We start from the raw sequence: 12,589 nt of genomic DNA, 5'->3' as shown, positions 1-12,589 counted from the left end.
GGTATAGTGCTGTGTTTTGGATTTAGGATGAGAATAATGTTGATAACACACTGATGTTTTAGTTGTTGCTAAGTAGTGCTTACACTAGTCAAGGACTTTTCAGCTTCCCATACTCTGCCAGGTGCACAAGAAGCTGGGAGGGGGCACAGCCAGGACAGCTGACCCAGACTGGCCAAAGGGCTATTCCATACCATATGACGTCATCCTCAGTATATAAGCTGGGGGGATTTGGCTGGGGGGCAGCCATCGCTGCTCTGGGACGGGCTGGGCATCGGTTGGTGGGTGGTGAGCAATTGCATCGTGCATCACTTGCTTTGTATATTATTAGTAGTAGCAGTAGTAGTACTACTACTGCTTCTACTACTACTATTTTACTTTATTTTATTTCAGTTATTAAACTGTTCTTATCTCAACCCATGAGTTTCCTCACTTTTACTCTTCTGATTCTCTCTCCCATTCCACCAGGGGTGGGGAGTGAGCAAATGGCTGTGTGGTGCTTAGTTGGTGGCTGGGGTTAAGCCACGACAATTAAATTTCTGAAAAATATAAAGAATATAGTTCAAAAGTAAGTTTGTAAAACATTCACATTTTACTAATAGTTGGATTTATTTTTCAATGTTAGCACTGTTCTGTAATATGTGTCAAACAATGTCCAATGCCTCAACTAAGTTCTTCTATGTTTAGCTTTTTTCATACATTGTTATTCTAAAACATTAAAAACTGTAAAGTGCATAGCATTAAATATCATGCACCTTATTTTAAGGTAGCAGGTGTTGAGTTTGAAGTAGCAATCACAATTCATCATCCCATTATTTCCCACTGGTTCTTCAAGTTTCATTTACCTTTTTGTCTGGTACATTTTGGGTTCTCAAAGAGGAAACCAAATCCAACTCACAAAACCAAGTGAATTTGTACTTCTAACTTCTTTGTGCTTCAGTTTCCTGCTGTAACTCATTATATTTGGCATTTATCGCATAAGTATATTGTGACTATTTGCTTCACAAAATCTAATCACACATCAAAGGCAAGCTTATATATTCATAAGCTAGTTCATATATTCATAAGCTGTAGTTTACATATTGCTCTATGTACTACTGTATTATGGCATATGACTCAGCCTTCCTTTAGGCTGCTCTTGCTCTATGTAGTAAAGAACTGGGATGCCAGCTGAGCTCAGAACCTCGTTACTAAAAACTTGTCAAGTGGGTCAGTCAGGATGCAAAGCTAAATGCAAAGCTAAAAAAAGGAACCGCTGCAAAACTGTTTTGTGGTAGCTGATCTGTGCTCACAGAAGCAGCCTGTGACCTGAAATATGTATTGCTGTAGCACTGCAGAACCACTGCTTCTGGCTTCTCACTGCCTGCATGACAGGACAGGGTATATCTGGGGTGACAGGATAGGGTATATCTGTGTTCTTTCTGCATGAAACAGCCATTTTTGGCTGATAAGAAAGGCAGTTCATTTAAAGTCACATTCAGCTCCTGCAGGCTGGACTGGTTTTCCTTAGTACAGACTCTTTACCTACCAAGTCTGCAATCAGTCTGTGCTGACTAGAAACTCACCTGTGCTTTCTGTGTCTGTGCTTTCTAGAAACTCACCCCAAGGCAATCAGTGACAGTGCTTAACTGCCCAAGCCTGTCTCATTCTGTTCTTTCTGTTTAAATTCCTGAATTATTAAAATTGTATTAATAGAATCTATTTGGATTGTTCATCTTTAGGGTTTTCTTAAGAAAGAAATGAATTTGGAAGTACAAAACTGCTGTAGCTGGGTTTTTCTTCAGTTATTGTTCCACAAGTAATATAATATTTATGAGAAAATGTGAATCTTATGCATGGAAAGTGCTATATGAGTGTGAAGAAAGTTATTAAATTAACATAACTGAAATACCTAGTGTTATAATGTATGCAGTGAAAATTTTCAAGCAAATCCAAATTTAAAATCTGAACTAATGCTATCTTCCTCATGCAGAATTTGCACTTTTATTATGTACTGTCTTAATGCTCTTACTGATGTGAAATAGTAGGATAAAATCTCAGAGATTTCTGAGAGTATTGTCAAATACACTACTTCAAATCAATGCTTCTTCACTTTCAACTATAATGACCTGAACACCTGTTGGAATACAGTGAATGGCTGACGAGCCAATGAATGGTACAAGGACCAACAAAAGGGTAATTTTATTTTGTTTGGTATTTTGCACTGTGTGAGACTGCAATTACAGATCATTTGCTGTGTCAGGGATTACATATAGCATCAAACCTGTGAGCAAAACCGAACTGATGATACAATTAAGTACCAAGACATCTGAAGAAAGTCAGTATAGTGGATACAGGAATCTGCATTGATCAATTTTTAGAGTGAACACAGATTATCAAAAAATAACTGCATAAGCTGATGCTCTAAATATTGGAAGTGTCCATCACAGGAAAGTTAGGTTTGTCACATAAATGAAGCAGAAAAAAGGAACTTCTCTATAGGATTTCAGAAAATTAGTGACAAGTAATTACTTAAAATTTCAGACTCTTTTGAAGTAAATATTATCCTCCATACAATAATTTTCTTACTGACAACAGAAATATAACCTTCAGATAACATGTAGAAACGGAGACTTGAAAAAATGTGAAGTCTGTCATTGACTGCAGTTCCTGCAAAAGCTTTCCAGGCCACAACATATGATAAAGTTCGTTCCCCTTCTGAAACTTTTATTCGTGCAAGCAGTCCTCACTCACATAAATAACTACACTGAAGTTAATGGGTCTGCTAATGAACATACACACAAAACCAGACCCCACTATATTTATCATCTCAGCTCCCTAGCCTATTACTCCTGAGATGCAGAAAGAAAAAAATGAGCTTTTACACTGGATACTGTGAGTCTGTGTAACACAGATCTGTGAAAAAGTATGTCTATGTTTAAAGCCTACACTGCTGCCTTTTAAAAAATCATGTTTAGGTAACTATTGGAAGACTAAAATACAGAGAATATTTTGATTGATATTGAACATAATAATCTGATTTAGGTCCATATCTAAAGCAATGCTCATGTTCACATTAATATAAATATCTTTCATAGTCCCCTTTAAAAAAATTGTCATTGATAATCCTGCTGCTAGGTAGCAGTTAATCAGGGAATATGTGTGAGGGTCCTGTCCTGGTTTCAGCTGGGATAGAGTTAATTTTCTTTATATGAGCTGGTATAGTGCTGTGTTTTGGATTTAGTATGAGAATAATGTTGATAACACACTGATGGTTTAGTTGTTGCTAAGTAGGGCTTACACTAGTCAAGGACTTTTCAGCTTCCCATGCTCTGCCAGGTGCACAAGAAGCTGGGAGGGGGCACAGCCAGGACAGCTGACCCAGACTGGCCAAAGGGCTAGTCCATACCTTATGACGTCATGCTCAGTATATAAGCTGGGGGGAGTTGGCCAGGGGGCAGCGATCGCTGCTCGGGGATGTGCTGTGCATTGATCGGTGGGTGGTGAGCCAATTGTATAGTGTATCACTTGCTTTTTATATTATTATCGTATTATTATATTATTATTATTATTACTATTACTATTACTACTATTCTATTTCATTTTACTTCAATATTATTAAACTGTTCTTATCTCAACCCACGAGTTTTCTCATTTTCACCCTTCCAATTCTCTCCCCCATCCCACTGGGGTGGGGGGAGTGAGCGAGTGGCTGTGGTGGTGCTTAGTTGCTGGCTGGGGTTAAACCACGATAGTCCCTATGGAAAGTAAATACAGGTAATGTGTCACTTTTTCTCCATGATATCTAGGAATGGACAAATTCTCACAATATTAAAAATTCAAATATTTTCATAGACTCAAGTATTTCTTCCCTACGACTTCTTATTAAAGAAAAATATCAACCACATAATGTAAACATAACACTGATTAAAACTTAATATTGTCTGAGAGCACAGCTACTCTTGACTTTTAATCATTAATTGCTTAGCTTGCAGAGAGCAAGAAATAACTCACAAAACAGTTCCAATCCATGTAGAAAATCATTAGATTCAGTGCAGGGCAGGTGAATGCCAGTGACATGTACTCCATCACTCAAATCAGCTTTACTGTTTGTACTCGTCTCATAAGTGCATATAAGGTTCAAATTCTTTGTCTGGAGAACAAAATATTGACAAGACACTTCATCCCCTCTGAAGTCCTAGGATCCCCTGGGCACATATAAATAACCCACTGTAGTCCATTATAAGTCAATTCATGGCTACTCCCAATCTCCACATTACATCTTTACAATTAATCTCACTTTTTGTAAATGTGTTCCTACACAAGACATAGAAAAGGAAATGAACAATTGCTGATCATCACTTACCTTGGAGTGTAACAGGGAGTTGTTCAGTAATGTTGAGCATTTGCTGGAAGTTTCATGTGAAAACATCTACCTCTTGTGCCCAAAGTTGGAACTGCCACAGACGAGACTAATTTTCATTAACCATTCTAGAATAAAACTAAATATATATTATTTCCCTTTGACAATTGTACATACTAATAATATAGATCTTTATGCTGTAAAGAAAATGTGGATCTGTGGACAGTCCTTTTCTGTCTACGGAATTATAAACATAAGTGTAGAACATGTCAGTGCACAGCAGGGGTCTCCCCAGGGACAAGGCCAGGCCAGGAAATCAGTCCATGTAAAAGAAGTTTCAAAAACACTGATTTTTAATGCAACTAAGTTAAATTAAATGTCAAAGCTAAGTAGCTAAGTTTACTTCAAAAATCTCAAAGTAACTTTAAGCGCAAAAAAAAAAGTGACTGTAAATTTTTATTTTGCTGTTTCGCGGCTTAGTATTTAATTTACTTTATGTGGGTAGAAATGAGTAAATGATATAAAAATCTTTAGGGAATCAGATTTGGTGTCTTTAACCTACAAGTTGTGGAGAGAATCAAAAGATTTTCTGTTGTATATTCCTCCAATCCTTCTTCTAAAATCATGTTTTCTAGGTAATTTTATTTCTGACTTCCCATTTTCTGTTCCATACAAATTTCATGCTACTTTCTCCCCTTACTGCTGTAGAAGAGATTTTTCATGTACTACTTCTATGTCACAGGCTCAATTACAAAAACATAAGAAAGGTAATAGTGGGTCAGAAAAAGAGGTCAAAGAATCATAGAATGCTTTGGGATGGAAGGGACCTTTAAAGGTCATCTAGTCCATCCCTCCTGCAATGGGCAGGGACATCTTCAACTAGATCAGGTTGCTCAGAGCCCCATCCAACCTGACCTTGAATGTTTCCAGGGATTGGGCACCTACCACCTCTCTGGGCAACCCGTTCCAGTGTTTCACCACCCTCATCGTGAAAAATTTTTTCCTTGTGTTCAGTCTAAATCTACCTTCCTTTAGTTTAAAACCATTACCCCTTGTCCTATCACAACAGGCCCTGCTAAAAAGACTATCCCCATCTTTCTTGTAGGCCCCCTTTAAGTACTGAAAGGCCGCAATAAGGTCTCTCCAGAGCCTTCTCTTCTCCAGGCTGAACAACCCCAGCTCTTTCAGCCTTTCCTCATAGGAGAGGTGTTCCATCCCTCTGATAATTTTTGTGGCCCTCACTTGTACAACACTGTTCACAGTTAATGTCACTGGGCTACTTTTCAATAAAGAGTATTTGTTACAACTTTTTCAAACAGGTAGCAGAGTTTTGGGGGGAGGAGGGGGGCTGGTTGGTTTGGTTTTTTGTTTGGGGGGTGGGGGGGGCAGAGTTGGTGGTGTTTGGTTGTGGGTTTTTTTTTGAAAGGGAGGTAGGAGAAGGAGGAACAAGAACAGAGAAAAGATAGCACTTATCAGCACTTAACCTGTACCTCCAAGGACGGTTCTATCACATGCTTGCAAAGAGCATGCAGCACCAAATAATAACCATGCAGCACCAAAGCCTTACAACTGAAGGACTAGACAACCAGCAAACTGGGACTTGGTGTCCCTGAGAGCAGAACAGATGGGTCATCCTAGATGTAACATCTCAAGTACGTTTTAAAGATAGTCATAATAGCCCTATAAACATTTAACATTTTTAAAGACCTATCACAGTGGTTTGGCAGGGGTGAACACAAATTTTCTTTCACAGCTTCAAAGGCAGAACGGCAAACAAGACCTGAGGGGATAAATAAGACTGAAAACAAAGGATGTGTCTCTTTTCCTCTCAAATAAAACAGGAAGCCTCACTAAAGTTTCAGCTTTTGTGATCAGAATGGGATGTGTAGCCTGACTTGCCTCATACGTGGCATTCTTCAACTACAGATGTGGTAGAATAGTGTGTTCCCGTTTCTTAGAAGAGGAAACTGAGAAACAGAAAGGTTGCATGACTTTAATTCCCATTCTAATGGACTACAAGTTTTAGGTAGAAGTTGAACCGTGCCATTAGATAATATATGTGCTAATTTATTTCATTATTCTTATTATTTCTTTCATATTGCATTGAAATTCCTAGTTACGGTGTATGGGCTGTTGATGCTCCACAGAGGACTTCTGGGTGGTTCGTACAAACTTTATCACTTGCATTTTCTCATTTTTCAGCTGCTGAACTGTGTTATAAGACAGTGGGATATGCACACATTTACACAGCTGCAATAGAAATAGTGAACTGAAATATATCACATAAGAATAGTTGCACCTGCAAAGGTCTATCTAGCCCCAAATACTTATAATTAAGTTTGACTAATACCAGATTCTTATGGAACGGTATCAGAACAAGGAGAGTACATAATGATACTTCTCTGTAATAAACCTGTGGTTCAGGGACGTCCTGAGCCAGAGATGTTATCTTTGTATTTAATAACCTTTTCTTCCATGAATTTGTCTTGTTGTTCTTTGAACTCATAAAAACTTTTGGCATCAGCAATATCTCATGGTAACTATAAAAATCCACATTTCAGTTGTGTTGTATGAAAAAAAATTCCTTTTGTTTTGGACCTACAATCTACCAGTTTCATTTGATGCCTCCTAGTCCTAGCAGATGAGAAAATGAGTCATGTTCTCTGTGTGATTCATGATTTTATAGATCTCTAACATAAAACAGATAGATCTCTATCAAATGTCTCTTTTCTAGGCTGCAGAGTTCAAGTCTATTTAGGGTTTTTTTCTCAAATGTAAGTTATTCTTTATCTCGATCTCTCTGTATCATTTCAAGTTTTGTTAAGCACATCATGAGATGTACTGACCAGGACTGACTACAGAGCTTCTGTATTTAAATGCAGCCTACATTATAAAAAAGGGTTGTGAATTCACATGCAAAATAGCATTAACAGTAAGAGTTTCTAAATATGCACTATATTTCCTTTATTTTAGGAATAAATATATAATCACCTCTCTTGACCAGCTGGTTATACCGTGTTTGATGCCCCCCAGGATGCGGTTTGCCCTCTTGGCTGCCAGGGCACACTGCTGACTCATATTGAGCCTGCTGTCAACCAGCATCCCCAGATCCCTTATTTAATTAAAGAAATTTAATTAAAACAAATGCAATTATAATTTTAATTATAATTTTATAAATATAAAAGTTATAAAAATAAATTTATTTTGAAAGGAGAATTTTCACATAAATTCTCCTTAATTTGGATTGCCTAAAAATTTTTCAAAGAAACAGGACATATATCTTGTCTGAGAGATAACAGTTTATTATAGGAAAAAACCTTCAGATTTAATTAAATACGTGAGCTAGCTTTAGAATCACAGTGTGTAGGTTGCTGAGAAACCCTTATCTCATTCCAAGACAAGCCAGAGAGATTGTTCAAGAAGAACACAAGTTTCCACAGTCTTTGGACTTTCAGGTTGGGAATGGTCACTATTCAGACATGATTGCAAGGGGAGACTGTGACAAAAAAAGGCTGGTTTTTTTTCCTTGTCTGAAACTACCTTCTGTCTATCCAGTGTTATTTCCAAGATAAATCTTTAAAATTCCTCATTCTTGATCTGCCAGGAAAATAATTTATTGGCCTTTTCACCCCTTTCATATACAAGTGCACTTGAGTGTAGCAATTGCTTACAGATCTGATTCCCAGCCAGTTCATGTTCTTTCCAGAAACCATTTATAAATTATCATACATTAAAAAAAATCCAGCACGATAAGTAATGTATTTCACTCTTAGGAAAATGTGAGGAGTAACCATTTCTTGCCATTGTTCCTTTCTTTTCTCACTTTGTTACTCCTTCAGTAAAAGACTCTCCTATGTCTTTCCCCCAAATCATATTACATTCTGTTGAAGAATTTTATCTTCTGTAATCACTACCACCTGAAAGAGTCATGGTGTTTGTGCTGGTTTTGGCTGGGGTAGAGTTAATTTTCTTCATAGTAGCTAGCATGGGGCTCTGTTTTGGATTTCTGCTGGAAACAGTGTTGATAATACAGGGATGTTTTAGTTATTCCTGAGCAGTGCTTACACAGAGTCAAGGCCTTTTCTGCTTCTCACACCACCCCGCCAGCGAGTAGGCTGGGGGTGCACAAGAAGTTGGGAGGGGATACAGCTGGGACAGTGACCCCAACTGGCCAAAGGGGTATTCCATACCATATGACATCATGCTCAGTATATAAATTGGGGGGAATTGGCTGGGGGGCAGTGACCGCTGCTGGGGGACTGACTGAGCATCAGTCGGCAGGTGGTGAGCAATTGCATCGTGCATCACTTGCTTTGTATATTCTTTTTTTATTATTATTATTATTATTATTATTATTATTATTATTATTATTATTATTACTATTATTATTATTATTACTTCTAGTACTACTATTTTACTTTATTTCAATTATTAAACTGTTCTTATCTCAATCCACGAATTTCCTCGCTTTTACTCTTCCGATTCTCTCCCCTATCCCACCGGGGGCGGGGGAAGTGAGCGAGCAGCTGTGTGGGAAGTAGTGAATGAATTCCTTGTTTTGCTTTGCTTGCGTGCATGGCTTTTGCTTTACCTATTAAACTGTTCTATTTTATTTTACTTTAGTTATTAAACTGTTCTTATCTCAACCCATGAGTTTTTTTCCCTTTTACCCTTCCAATTCTCTCCCCCATCCCACTGGTGGGGGGGAGTGAGCGAGTGGCTGTGTGGTGCTTAGTTGCTGGCTTTTTTTTTTTCTTACTTTATAGGTCTGATTCTATTACAGTCTGATTAGTTTGTATACTCAAATTGCACAAAAATACTAGAAAAGAAATTGAATCTCCTTGGACAGGGATTTTTTTTGTAGTATGCTATCTTTTCTTACCCCATGGCATCCTGAATGCCACAGAAGTAAGAAGGTGGTATGTTTGAAGGAAATAATGCTCCAGCTATGCAGACAGTGGAAAGTATTTGTATGCTATATTCATTCAACATAAGACCTGTTCCCATACTGCTGTAATCTATAGCAGAACTGATGCATAATTGACCCCAAGCCAAGGAAATCACAATGTGCTTACATCTAGCCTTCTCCCTGCTTATGGACCACTTGCTCAAAATTGCCTAATTTCTCTTTTTATTGTTGCATGTATTGTAATTGTTGTTTACTTAGCAGTAAACTGAATTAAAAACTCAAAAACTGAATATAAGTTCTTTAGGACAGATGTATATTTCTGGACGCTGACTGGAACACACTCCAAGAAGTTCTAATCATCCTGCCATTCCTTCTATGAATATTCATCCCTTTATTTCTGCCAAACAACTCACTTGTAGTACTAGTAGAAAGCAAACACAAACACAAAAGTGGATTAGCTGTTCTAGTACACTTAGAAAGTAAAACATGGAGGATGTCCAGGTACACAAGAAACGTGAAGGTTGAAGTCCTTAGTAAGTGCAGCTTGATTTTCTTTTCAAACTCAGAACCCAGTAAGACCTATTTCCAACTGTCAAGGCATGTATTTCAAAGGCAGCCTAACTCAGTGGAGTTTCTAGATAATCGCTAGGAGACAGCACAATAAAGAAGGAGAGACATTATAATAAACACACGAATCATGTACATGTGCCTCCTTCTTAAAGCCTTTATTCCAAACTAGCTTAAAAAAGTCTTTAAATAAACTTGCTAGCTTACAAACTTTAACTAGCAAACTTTGAAATACTAATAAAGGCAGGAAAACCTCTGTTTTAATCTGTCAATTAAGGCAAACCCCTAAAGAAGTCTGGAGCTGACCTCAACCCAGTAACCTTATCCAATCAGATATGTTACAGTATAAATTGTTTATATAGGTACAAGGTTGTAAAAAGTTATTTAAGCTGCATTACTTAAAACAGTTACATAAAATATTTTCTTCTAACTTAGCTAGACCCTGTGTTTGTCTAGATTAAGAAAAGCAGAAGATAAGTTGGCAAACCCATGCCTATAGTTGGTATGCCAATAGGTCTAGGGGGAAATCTAGAATTGATGTGAACAAGGTAGATCGAGAGAGAATCTGTAACTTGCAACTGCATTAGAAAGTTGTGGTTGTCTGGGATATTTGAGTGAACCCACCACACCCTGAATTTCTTCTCCTAGTTAAGATAAATCCTCTGAGATACAAGAAATTTTCTAGTTCTATAGGAGTATGTATTTTTTTAAAATTAGGATACAGTTCAGTAAACATTTGAACATTGTTTTGAGCATTTAAAAATCATTAATTGAGTTCTGTGAGCATTATGTATGACTGGGAATTTGTTGCAAGTTAATTAAGGTTTCCTACTTTGATATGGTATTTGATGGCATGACATTTAAATATCTGGGAAGATTAAAAAATAATTAAGTATTAACAAATACTCTTTTCAATTATAGTGAAAGGTTTGAAGACTAATTCACCTTGGATCTTACATACATTTTAACTACCATACTGTGCTAGGTATGATATCAGAACAAGAGTATAAGAGTACTTTTTCTATTGATTTTATTTATTTATTTATATTTGGAGATTTTAATATTTTTGTAATATTTTTGAATGTAATCTTAATCTTTTTAATTCCAAAATATTCTCTATCTAAAAGTAAATTATAATTTTATATATACATGAAAGTTCTAATTCTAGTAATACTTATTTTCATAGAAACAGAATGGTTTGAGTTGGAAGGGACCTTTAAAGATCATCTAGTCCAACCCCCCTGCCATGGGCAGAGACATCTTTCACTAGATCAGGTTGCTCAAAGCCCCATCCAACCTGACCTTGAATATTTCCAGGGATGGGGCATCTACAACCTCTCTGGGCAACCTGCTCCAGTGTTTCACCACTCTCATCATAAAAAATTTCTTCCTTATGTCCAATCTAAACCTACCCTCTTTCAGTTTAAAACAGTTGCCCCTTGTCCTGTCATTACAGGCCTTAGTAAAAAGTCTCTCTGCATCTTTCTTATAAACTCACTTTATATATTGAAAGGCTGTAATAAGGTCTCCCTGGAGCCTTCTCTTCTCCAGGCTGTTTATGCTTGAATAAATTACAAAGAACTCATAGAACTGAAGAATTGTTTTATTTTCAAACATTGTCTCTTTTGTGTTCTACATGTTTGCTTTTTGCTTTCTACTTTTCCTATTCGTTATTCCTATTGTGTAATCTTAGAGTTTATAGAAGAGCTATAGGAACAAGAGAGTATTTGGTGTCTGCTGGTTTCAACAGTGCATATTTGAGCAGCTCCTGTGGGTAATATGGTAGCCAGTTCTGCTAAGAAGGAATGGAGAACAGGTACTTTTGAAAGAACGCTGGTTTGCTTCTATTACAGTCCTAAATCTACATTCAGTTGGAGAGAGGCAGATCAAAGTTTTTTTCAGACCCACTAGTTTTCTCACTTGTGTAAAAGTTTTCCTGAACTGATCAGGAATACTTGCAGCTGAGTTCATGCCTCAGACTGAAACCCCATTATTCCAGGTTAGAGAATGAGTTCTCAGTGTTTAATTTTAAGCTAACTGATTATACATCAGATTTCCGAATCATTACAGAATGAAAAATCTTAATGTTCAGAAGTTTTTATTGTATCATTACTTATCTTTCATCAATGACATTTACTAAAAAAAAATTAAGTCAAAACTCTTACACATTTGTGTAGGATCTGCAATACCAGCACATTTTAGGTATATCAGAAACTATCAGCAATATAGAATCATAGAATCATAGAATATCTCAAGTTGTAAAGGACCCATAAGGATCATCAAGTCCAACTCCCATAGAAAATATGATCAAAGCATTTCATATCTTGATGTTTCTGTTATACAGAGCTTGAATTCCATTAAAAATGAGTTTCCTCACCAATGCATGTCCTGACTTTTTCATGACAAATAGCATATTAATAATCTGAATCACAAGAGGGCACCAAATAAGTGTATGGCAGCTCAGCTCAGCTGAAAAACACAAAATGGACATAATTACCTTTGTAAAAAACATTGCGAAATATCTTCTGCAAATGCTTCAGAAAACTGAGCAAAGTTAATGTTTGTTTGAATTACAAAATTACAGTTTGTTGAATAACATGAAGCTTTTTTTCATAAAATGTATATGTATGTACAATATGTGAGTTTTGATGAAAATGCATATGTATTTATACATATAAATACATCTTCCCTTCCATAGAGCCTTGAAAGTTATTGTCAGTGCAATTAATTTTTAAAAGCTATGTCCATACATCACATATTACATAGTTGTTTAC

Source organism: Nipponia nippon, unplaced genomic scaffold, assembly GCF_047370975.1.
Source record: "Nipponia nippon isolate SJK-2023a ecotype South Korea unplaced genomic scaffold, ASM4737097v1 scaffold_26, whole genome shotgun sequence".
NCBI lineage: Eukaryota > Metazoa > Chordata > Aves > Pelecaniformes > Threskiornithidae > Nipponia > Nipponia nippon.
Note: the sequence above shows the minus strand (reverse complement) of the source record.